At 40.2% G+C, this 12,116-nt stretch overlaps 1 protein-coding gene across 7 annotated transcripts in view; it reads right to left on the reverse strand.

Annotated features, from left to right (window-relative positions):
• LRP1B (LDL receptor related protein 1B) overlaps positions 1-12,116 on the reverse strand; it is a 759,343-nt gene that overhangs the window by 468,808 nt on the left and 278,419 nt on the right. The gene's annotated exons all lie outside the window — the stretch shown is intronic.

Consider the following 12,116-nt stretch of genomic DNA (forward strand, 5'->3'; position numbering starts at 1 on the left):
AGGATGCACTGTGCTCAAGTGCAATATGCTTTCACCTTCTTCGAGGCACTAACTCCAGGACCAAGGACAAAAATCACAGGCACTAGCTGAAAGCTCCCTTATAAGTGGGAAAATCTCAGCTTTGGCAGATCTGATCTCTTGAAGTCAGCAGGAGAAAGCAAAGGAGAGCTCTGGGGGGAATTTACGATTTCTGTAACAAATACAGATAGGTCTTAGCACAGCCCATTAAATAAAACTCCTAACTTAAAAAAACTTGTCCCAATTAGAAAACTTAAATTAAAAATTCCCACTGCCGTGCTACATGTCAGGAAGCCATCCACCATTTAGAGCGAGCACAACAAATACCAATTTTCAGTGGTTTACAACGCTTTTGCCTGTATTCTTTTATGCAACTCCCACCAGCACAGGGCAGGTTTTCCCCTTCCCCAAGCAGACTACGCACCCCTAAAACGCGCATCCACTGAGCAGGAAGGCATGACGTCCAGCGTCCTGCTTCCCTCCTCTGACCTTTCCAGCTTCACACCTTGCACCGATGGAGTGACACCAATTACATCGTTGATTAACAGAAATGTAGCACACTGGTACTAGGGATAAAAAGGCAATGTGGGGATGAATGTACTCTGTCTCAAACAATTTGTGTGCTTCCAGGATGAAAAAAACCCCATATTTTTTATTATGGCCACATGCCACATACACTGTTTCAAGAAAACTGCATTCCTAAGCTAATGATAAGGGGTCTAAATACCTTTTGAAGTCAAAGAAGAGAAACAACTATCCTCACTACGCTCTACGTTGAATAAGTGCTTAGCAAATGTAGATGTATTAAAACACTTCACAAAGAATACATTTTTCCTGTATTTTCCAGTAAAATATAGGAGGAAATTAACAACAGAAAGTAGAGAGATGATTAAAACTTATCTAGATGTTAGGATTTGAAGACCACGGTAATAAGAATCAGAGAGGTGTGACCTCCTGGTGCTGGCAGAGACCCCTGAACCATGCAACAAAAAAAAAGATGGGGGCAATGGGCCACTGGGTGGGGCTTTGGTTTTGTTTTTTTTTTTTTGCTTGAGCTTTGGGCATTTTACTCTTTTTTTTGTTACATGAAGGTAGGACACTTCATCCTATGAAGCATCCCATGCACATATGCGCATAAAGCTCACTAAAGAACCTAAAACCTCTGGCAGTGCCCAGCATTCCTCCAGAACAGGTTTCACTTTCAAAGAAGAACATAAATAAAGCAGATTAGGATAGTCAAGTGCTCAGTGTCAGGTAGGTCATATAAAACTGAAAGGTTTAATTTGATTCCCATTTCACTTGCATCAGGACTTGAAGGCACCTAACATTTAACAAAACCAAACTACTCTTTTAATTTGCCATTTATAGCATGCTTATTCATTGCATTAGGCCAACTGTGAATAGAGTGTGAGGTGTAAAAAAGATCTTTTCTTCTAAAATAGAGAACATTCATTAAAAAAACTTAGATCTGTGAAGCAGGTAAACCATGGTACTTGCATTACTTACATATAAACCTAGATTGCTAGAGGGCTTTCAGCATTCATACCTTATCAAACAGAAAACTGAGATCTGTGACCCAAAATATATAAGAGTATATACTTCTCTTCTAAATTTAATGAGTGAAAAGAATGAATCTCTTAATTAACTTTTAAAATCTCAGTAGGAGTAGTCTGATATGCTCCTGTCTAAAGATTTTGAGATTTAATTTTGATTTGATGCTTCTTGCTTTTAAAATACAAGATTCCTTCAGGACACAAACATCCTGCAATTTTAAAGATATTATCTAACTAAAATACTAGTAGGGGAGCTTCCTAAATTAGATTTCTTTGATTGGGAAATGCATATGAGGAGAAACTGAAATATGGTCCAAGAAGTAATACATTGTATTGTTTTCAAGAGAAATTTTGTGCACCACTTGTGAAAACGGAAAGGTTACGATTAGAAGCGATTAACTTATTCATGTGATTAAGATAAATTCATATGTACTTTTGGTTTCCTTACTAGCATGACGCTTTGGAAGTCAACTTGACTTCCAACTGAAGACGAACTTCAGTCCAAAAAAGCCCTGTTTTATAGAAGACTTGTAACCTATTTTGTCTGCAAAATGACTCTGAAAGGTAACAGGTCTCAATCATCCAACAATGTCAGTGGAACAAGACAACATGTCCCAAGGCCTCCCTGCTCACAATTCCTACCACCGTCACTGAATAAAAAAAATAAGCTAAACAAAGTGGCATGTTGAGATGCCTTTGAAGCAGCACATGCGTTTCCCACTGAATTCTGAAATGTCTAATGCAAATAAAGATGAGTAGCATTTTATCTTTGAGATAAAAATAATTGAGAGCAGCCCTGCGGAGAAGGACTTGGGGGTGTTGGTTGACAAGAAGCTCAACATGACCCGGCAATGTGTGCTTGAAGCCCAGAAAGCCAACCGTATCCTGGGCTGCATCCAAAGCAGCATGACCAGCAGGTTGAGGGAGGTGATTCTCCCCCTCTACTCTGCTCTCATGAGACCCCACCTGCAGTACTGCGTTCAGCTCTGGGGCCCCCAACAAAAGAAGGACATGGACCTGTTGGAGTGAGTCCAGAGGAGGGCCATGAAGATGATCAGAGGGCTGGAGCACCTCTCCTATGAGGACAGGCTGAGAGAGTTGGGGTTGTTCAGCCTGGAGAAGAGAAGGCTCCGGGCAGACCTTACAGCAGCCTGCCAGTACCTAAAGGGGGCCTACAAGAAAGCCAGAGAGGGACTTTTTCCAAGGGCATGTAGTGATAAGACAAGGCGTAATGGCTTTGAACTGAAAGAGGGTAGATTTAGATCAGATGTAAGGAAGAAGTTCTCCGCTGTGAGGGTGGCGAGGCACTGGAACAGGTTGCCCAGAGAGGCTGTGGCTGCCCCATCCCTGGCAGTGTTCAAGGCCAGGTTGGATGGGGCTTTGAGCAACCTGGTCTAGTGGAAGGTGTCCCTGCCCAGGGCAGGGGGGTTGCAACTAGATGAGCTATAAGGTCCCTTCCAACCCAAACCATTCTATGATTCTACGATTCTATGACCTTGTTTACTCCTCTTCCCTCTTTCTTTAAGAGACAGCCACTTCTGGCAGCTTTATCAAGTGCACTTTGGGAAAAGGAATTTAAAAGCGATCTTCAAAATAATCTCAGTGTATTTTACAACAGTGTAAGAATGCTAAGAATGTAAGACGGATGGCATCTTTTCTTCCCTTCAAAAGACACAGTAATTCCTAGCCTTGCCAGTGGGTGGAAAATAGTCAAAACCATCGGCTGCAATTACGGTAATACACCATCTCGATGTTTCAAACACTCATACTAGAACACTGCTTGGAGGGTGAAGAGGATGGAAACAGCATTGCTCATGCAGTGTTGTGCAGCTCAAGAGACTCTGGCTCAGGAAACAGAGTAACTGTCTCCTTGGTATAACTGCGCGTTAACAGATGGCTAAATGAGAATGGAAAAAAAAAAAGCTGAGCTGCAGAAAGGTGAGCCAGGGGCTGTGGGGGATCCCCCCAGGGCTGGCAGCATGGCCATCCCACCAAAACTGGGGGGTGGCCAGGCCAGCCCCAGCCTGGGACATTGGGCACCTCCGTGGGGATGAGCCACGATGTCTGTCCATGGGAGGGGTCAGGATCAGGCCCACCCTGGAGAGGGTACCAAGGTTAGACAAAGTCCTAGGAAGGCCAGGTGGGGCCAGGTGGATGGCTCACTGCTTCTTTTCCAAATCCTCCAGAAGGCAGGCTGTGCCCAGGAGCAGACAGGCTGAAAACAGAAGGGCAGCGGTTCATTTCAGATCCAGATTTCTTTGGCTGTTGAATTGACTGGGATGGCCATTTCTGGTTTGATCACACTGTGTCAGGGCTCACCGCACTTTCCGAGCACGTGAGAAAGCATGGAGGAAAACTGCACCGTACTTTGGCAAGACCTGTGCAGTGTACAGTGAATCTAGACGAAGTCCCTTCAACGAAAGTGCCTGTACTTCAAGAGTGGGGTTTGAGAAGACGTAAGAGAGTCCTTGTGATATCCTCCAGCAGGAGACAATGGAATCAAACACAACATCTGGTTTTCCACCAAAGAAGCATCGTGAGAAAGTATTAAAGGCCACAGTCAGAATTAGCAGAGAAATTTTACCACGCACTTTTGACATGGTATCTGTCTTGAAATTGGGCTTGACCAAAACTGTACCTGCCTCGCTTCAGGCTCATGCTATACTAAATTTCAAACTAGAGAATGCAACTGAGAATCTACAAGCTGATTATTTCCAATAGTTTTTGTTATCATAAGCAATATACAAGCATTTATTAGCAAAAATTATAGATGAACATTATTTCATTATGTACGTTTCCTTCTTCTAGAAACACTCCCCCTAATTTAATGTAAATGAAGGTACAGCTTTCTGTGTTAAGTTTACTAAGGAGTTACAGAGTATGAATAAAAGATACTTGCAAAGATCGTAGAGATAGCCAGACAAAAGGAGACATGCTAGGGTGCCCAGAACAAATTCAAGGTCCTCAAAAAGTTATTAAATTACAGTGAAACACGCACTCCCGCTTCTTGCAAATTCATTTAGAGATGCTCATATTTGACAACTGTTACAAAAAAAGCAGCAAAGCTGCTACTTCTGAGTTTATTTTTTCACCTTTGTCTTTCTCAGCTAAGTTTTTACAAAGTGCTTTTTCTTTCAACATCTCAGGTAAGTAGTTAGACTTTTAAATAAGAGACTAGGCAGCCAAACGTGGTGCATCCCTTTTACATCACTGCATCCAATTTACTTGAAGACCAGCAATTTTCTAGCAGCTCTAATCCTGGGCTGTCCTCAGCCACAAGAAACAATTATACCAAGCTGTGGGATGCCTTCAAAATTTCCATTTTGTTGTACATCAGTGACTTACAGATCCATCCTGCTCTCCTAAGTGTCTTTATGGAGTGAACCTTTTCTACAGTGAACAGTTATCCTGAACAAAACCTTACTCCACTGGTTCAATGGCCTTTGAATTCAACTCTGTTTACACGTGTAGGTGGGAACCCTGGAAAAGGTATTTTGTACCTTTCCAGGTACAAAAGCACCAACACGCAGTGGATGGAATCTGACCCAGAAAGAAAATGGATAATTTTGATGCAAATAACAAAGTTGTCAAAAAATGTCTTTTAGTCTTCTGACTGCAGCACGCATTCCTCTAGAGAAGTTTTGGTATAGCAACTACCTAGGTCTTCTCTGGGATGTTATCAAATGAAGTTGATTAATGACTCTAATTAAGCAAAAATAGCCCAAAGTTTTAAGAAAGAATAATCCACACAACCTTTAGGATCTCTCTGGATAAATATGGGCTTAAATGAAAATACTCCACTATGGTGCAATACAGTATGTGGGTTGTGAAACACACATATAAGATTGTGAGACCTGTTTCTCCCTATTAACTCGCCTCCATAGCAGTGCCAGTACCCTGTTCCTACTGTGAAGCGTGGTATAGGATATTTAAGGTTGCAGAACTGATTAAAAAACTGAATATTTATTCTTTAACGTAGCCCTTGGCAACAAGAAACAGCCTGCCACATGCAGCCAAAGTAATATAAAATATCTGATATAGTTCTTAAAAGTGTGAGAAGTCATCCTCACAGGTGGTTTTTTAAATTTATTTTTTGCCCAGTTCATCATTGATAACCAGGGATTTTAAAAGTGCTTATCTTTTATAAAACTTGAAATCACAACATCTTGAAGTAATGTTTCTGACCCAGCCAAGACAAGACAAACTGTACCTTAAAGATATTTAAGGTTTAGGGCTAAATTATGACTATTAGAAAAGGTTGCTTTTGTGGGAGCATTAGACAGTAGTGGGAAAAAGAGACCATACTTCCATGATTAATTTTTTTTATGTTAAATGTTTGAAAACTTCCAAGAGGTTTTACACTCCATATTAATTTCTGTAGTTACAGGTTAACGTGTAAAGTGTAAAGTAAACACACATGGTATCCCATGGTATCATAATTGCTTTAAGAAGTAATTTTTCACACAGACTAGATGCACACTTTTAATATCAGGACTTTGAAACGGTGGGATAAATTTATGGAAATTACTTAAAATCTTTGGTATCTTATATATATGCAAAGAAAGGATTTCATATTTAATCAGAATTTATGTATTGTAAGTAACCCCTTATCCATTGCTACTTTTATCCATATGCTTTATTCAACCACGTAGACTGATAATGAGTATAAATTTGAAGTCACCTTCAATTAAATCAGGTATTTAGCTGTCCATGAAAGAAGAAGAATAATAAACACGGTAGGATGTGGACAACTGAAAAGAAGAGGAAAGCAGGCAAAGTATTGTGCTGTTTGCAGCAGAACAATAGCTGTAATCTCTGACCTCACAGACACGGCATATTGTCTCCAAAATAATATTTCACAAGAAAGAATAAAACCAGTGGTAGCCAGTAGGTTTGTGAGTGTGCAAATGAATTAATATCGTTATAATACGTCCTCATAACTTACGACCAAACTTAAGAGATGAGCTAAAGACTGTAGAAAGCAATACTGAAACAAAGAGAAACAAAAGAGAAAATGAAGAACTTAAGAAATCAAAAGATGGCTTTGAGTCATCACAGTTTGAAAATCAGTCATCTGTGCTGATTCACAGCCCTTACGCATCTAGTGCCAAGTGTCTCATCCCTTCTCTCTCTTTATAAACAGAGGGGTGTTGACACAACCAGCCCTCTAGTGTCTACCTCCCTTTTCAGAAAAGGCTTTGGCTCATTGTGCTTTGTACAGGGAGAAGAAACACGTCTATCCAAGCCAAAGTTTCCCAAATCCAATCAAGGATTTGCATTGATCTTAACCTGTGCTTAGAGTGCTGCATTCTCAGTAAGTTTGCAGATGACACCAAGTTGGGTGGGAGCGTTGATCTGCTGGAGGGTAGGAAGGCTCTACAGAGGGATCTGGACAGGCTGGATCGATGGGCCGAGGCCAACTGTATGAGGTTCAACAAGGCCGAGTGCCGGGTCCTGCGCTTGGGTCACAACAACCCCATGCAGCGCTACGGGCTTGGGGAAGAGCGGCTGGAAAGCTGCTCCGCGGAAAAGGACCTGGGGGTGTTGGTCGACAGCCGGCTGAATATGAGCCAGCAGTGTGCCCAGGTGGCCAAGAAGGCCAACAGCATCCTGGCCTGTATCAGAAATAGTGTGGCCAGCAGGAGCAGGGAGGTGATCGTCCCCCTGTACTCAGCACTGGTGAGGCTGCACCCTGAGTACTGTGTTCAGTTTTGGGCCCCTCACTACAAGACAGACATTGAGATGCTGGAGGGCATCCAAAGAAGAGCAACGAAGCTGGTGAAGGGTCTAGAGGACAAGTCTCATGAGGAGCGGCTGAGGGACCTGGGGTTGTTTAGCCTGGAGAAAAGGAGGCTGAGGGGAGACCTTATCGCTCTCTACAGCTACCTGAAAGGAGGTTGTAGCGAGCTGGGTGCTGGTCTCTTCTATCCAGTAACTAGTGATAGGACAAGAGGACATGGCCTCAAGCTGTACCAGGGGAGGTTTAGATTGGATATTAGGAGAAATTTCTTCACCCAAAGGGTTGTCAAGCACTGGCACAGGCTGACCGGGGAAGTGGTTGAGTCACCATCCCTGGAGGTATTTAAAAGACGTGTAGATGTGACACTTAGGGACATGGTTTAGTGGTAGACTTGGCAGTATTAAGCTGATGGTTGGACTTGATGATCTTAAAGGTTTTTTCCAATCTAAATGATTCTATGGTTCTATGATATATAATTTATTCAATCAAAACCTCACAATTTAAAAAAAAAAAACCAAAACAAAACAAAAAAACAAACAGTTGAAATTCACTTCTGAAGGATGGTTTCCAATTTTGTGTTTTACTGTAGACAAAATAGTTCAAAAGGTTATCTATCTGTAAAACTTAACTAGCCTCACAGTGGCACACAAAACTCCAACTTCTATACTCCTGTGACAGGCTTTTAGCATTGGTGCTAGTATTACATACAAATGAACTCACAGGTGCAAAACACAGCATATGGATATTGGATTTATGATGCTCTATGGTTGCTTGCCTTTTCCTCTTTGTGTGTTTTTGTAAGTACTAGAGAAAAGCAAACAGCAGATAGTCTAAATCTAATATTATACAGTAACTTTAATTGTTTAAATACTTCTTTTTGTTTAAAAACATGAACACTGTTTGCATACTGCCATTATAATGAATCTGTCAGGAGGTCTATTTAAGATGGCTCTCCAGCAAACACTTCCCCTTTGGCTATCTTTTTCCTGATCACTGCTTTCTGTGTGTCAGACACTTGTTCATCTTCTCTACACAGATGTAAATAATTAACGGAGCCACAGGACTCATCTTTTCTACTGTAATGTAGCTGATAGCCACTGGAGAGAAGTAGAAAAACTATGTTGAAGGTTGCACAAAGGCTGACGAAGAGGAAAAAAGAGGTAATGGAAATCTTTCTAAAACAGCTCAGCTTTTGGATCATTATCCAAAAATCCCTCTGGGCACACATGGGCTGGGACAGGGCTAGAGTCAGAATACAGCTTTTCAGGTGATCAGGCTGAGAGCAGCCATCAGAATTGGGACCTGAACTAAAAGTGGGTTTTGCCTCACATAAATCTACCTACTTCTCCTGGTTTTGGCTGGAATAAAGTTAATTTTCTTCTTAGTAGCTGGTATAGTACTGTGTTTTGGATTTAGGATGAGAATAATGTTGATAACTGAAGGTTCAGTTGTTGCTAAGCAATGTTTATACTAAGTGAAGGACTTTTCACAGCTTTTCATACTGCCCTGCCATTGGAGGCTGGGAGTACACAAGAAACTGGGAGGGGAGAAAAAAATGGGAAGGACACAGCAAGGACAACTGACCCAAACAAGTCAAAGGGGTATTCCATACCATGTTCCATCACGCCCAGTATATAAACTGGGGGGAGTTGGCCGGGGGGGCACCGTGGCTCGGGATTGGCTGGGCATCGGTCAGCAGGTGGTGAGTAATTGTATTGTGCGTCACTTGTTCTGTATATTCTATCATTATTATTCTCTTCGCCCCCGCCCCTTCCTTTTCTGTCCTATTAAACTGTCTTAATCTCAACCCACGAGTTTTCTAGTTTTCTCACTTTTACCCTTCCAATTGTCAACACCATCCCACTGGCGGGGGAGTGAGCAAGCAGCTGCGTGGTGCTTAGTTGCTGGATGGGGTTAAACCACAACACTACTAAAGCTGTAAAAGCCATGGAGGCAATCGTACTGATAATAGTAAAATCAGCTCATAACAGCAGAATCCACCCAGATTCCTAAATGCAGTTGGACATTTTGCATCCACAAATTACCTCAAATAGAAAATTCGGCAGGCCAAAGGGAGAAAATACCACCTCCTCAGCCAAAACCCATCTACTATAACAGTTCTACAAGACTGGAGTAATTTTTCACTAAACAGCTCTAAATTGGATTGAATAGCATAACAATGTCTTTTTTTTATTATTATTTTTTTAAAACAAGGTTAAGAGTGGTCAGAGAAATCAATGGCCACAAAGGAAACACCAAGCCTTACTTGCCCACCAACTTTTCTGCAGCCTCTCCAGTTATAGAAAAAAAGCAAAGAACAAACGAGGGCAGAGGCAAAGAGAAGGGGAGAGGAAACGAGGCTGGAGTCGCCTGGAGTGTTCCAATATTCTTTCCAAAGAGTTCATACACTGTGTCAGAAGATTAATGTAATAAATCAATTAATAAATACATAGTGCTTAAAGACTGCCACACTGTATCGGAATGAAAATTAGTTTAGGGGAGAGGGTAATGCAGATACATAACTGTACTTTATAGAGGAACTGACAAGGACCTAAAGTCCAAAAGAGAAATATGTCTTAATCTGATTTTTTTTTTCTTTGCACTTGTGTTTCTTCAGATGTCAGTGAAAATGTCTCTATTGATATTGCCAGCAGGGCTCCATCATTATGCAATAAGGGAACAGAGTGTACTTTGCATATCACACATTTCTAAGACATTTCCATCCCTATAGAACAGATTATAAAATTCTGGCCTTTACTAAACTTAAGGTAAATATCTTAATTTTTGCCTAATGCTTACATCAAAACCTTCTATTCTCTCTACTGCTTCATTAGATGCTGGCAAACTCATGTTTTCTGTACACATTACCTGACTTTCATTGTCCCAGACTTAACAACTATCTTCATTTTATGGACTCTATAAATACATGCATACATATGTATATATAGTGCTTTTAAAAAAGCATATACAACCTACTAGTGTGTTATTACAGTAACTCACCCCTTCCCATTCACCACTCTATAATACCCAGGAGCTGTGAATATAAATGGGTCTTGCACAGTTTTTAAACCTCTGTTTTTTCTTAAATTGTCCTAAATTTCACCCTTAAAATTTTCATTTGGATTTGTCATAAATGGAAAAATGTAACCTTACAAACTTACATGGTATGCAAGAAAATGCATTATCTTACACGAACTTTCAAAAAAACCCCTCCTTGCAGTCAGAAAGCACTAATGAAAATATCTAGCTGTAGAGAAAACACGTTGGTGTTTGGAAGCAAGAAGAATGAAGAACCCACAGAAGGACACACGTAGCATGAACTTTTCTTAAAAATCAAGTCTCTGTCTTGTCTTGCCAAACTCAGTGTGCCAGTGGTGTTTGATTAAAAACAACACTAAAACAATTCTCACCATTATAATCTTCCATCACGACTGTCCAGCATAATATAGTTACGCATCAATGAGTTTTAGTATTTTTATATACTTGCTCAATGACCGCAGCTTCAACTTGTGCAGTAAAACCTACCATATAGACAACAAGAAAGAGAGAATTTATGTTCTTTGCTACAGTCCCTAAAAATTAAAAAGCTAAACCACAGTTTTACTAAGCTCTTGCATGTAGGATATATCAGTATATAAAGAAAGGTCCTTGTATGTACCTATACATAAGCAAAACCATTGCAAATTTATATTCCCTGGTTATTTTTGGAGAATGGATTCACAAACATTTGTCAGTGAAGACTGTAGGAACAGGAGAGAAAAAAAAAAAGCTCTGTTTTCAGGAAGCAAAAATAATTAATATTCTTTGTACTTGCAGAGACATAAAGGCTTTCTTAATGGATTTTTTTTGGTGATTTACTACAACACACTAAAGCAATACTTTATGATCAGTGAAGTAAAAAAATGAATATTGTCTCATGTAGATGGTCATTCCTCATTAGTTATAAGGAACCTATTTTTAATTTGGAGATTTTTACTTAATTAGTGTCGCACATCTGAAGGCTGTCTTGTGTCAACTGTTGTAATGACTTGATGTCTACGCACAATACAGAATGGGCTGCTAATAGAGTCTCAGTTTGAGAAAAATGATAATGAGGTGAACAAAAGAAGTGTTAATTACTTACACAATTAAAGTAGCTAATACCAGCAACATTGTAACATGTCAACACTTATGTTATAGATATTTACATATCCAAAGCGTATAAATGTCACAGTGGAAAAATGCATGTAGATGTTCTTTATAGAACAATACAGTGGGGTAACAGAATGGCTGGATACAACACAGAATATGGTATCTGAATCTCTGCAGCATACTAGCTGTATTAGACATTATAAAAATGCGTTTAACTATACACACATCATCTATCTATATATATTCCATTCTATCGTGTTGCAGCTCAGCTCTTCATTAGACTGCAGAAATTCTATTAAAATAAGAGAAGAGAAGGAGTTATTTACTGGATCATATCTGTAACAAGTTCTAGAAATTTTGATGGAAAACCTTCTACAGCCCCCATCTTACGAACGCCCCCCACACACAACCTCAGAAACGTCTATGGATTGAGATAGAATTTACTAAGTTCGTGTCTGCATCAGTAGAACTGGAATTCAAACCCAGAAATAGTCCTCACGTCCCAAATAACATGAAATTTCACAGGGTTTGATGAGATTTATAACATAAGACACAAGTGTTTTAAAAACAAGAAAGAACTAGAACATACACTTGATACCTTAACTTCTTATTTTAAACGGCAAAAAATGAAGTTTCCGTCTCATTTGCAATACCGTAAGATTTTTTAGTAGATG

The sequence above is a fragment of the Aquila chrysaetos genome, chromosome 6, assembly GCF_900496995.4.
Source record: "Aquila chrysaetos chrysaetos chromosome 6, bAquChr1.4, whole genome shotgun sequence".
Lineage (NCBI taxonomy): Eukaryota > Metazoa > Chordata > Aves > Accipitriformes > Accipitridae > Aquila > Aquila chrysaetos.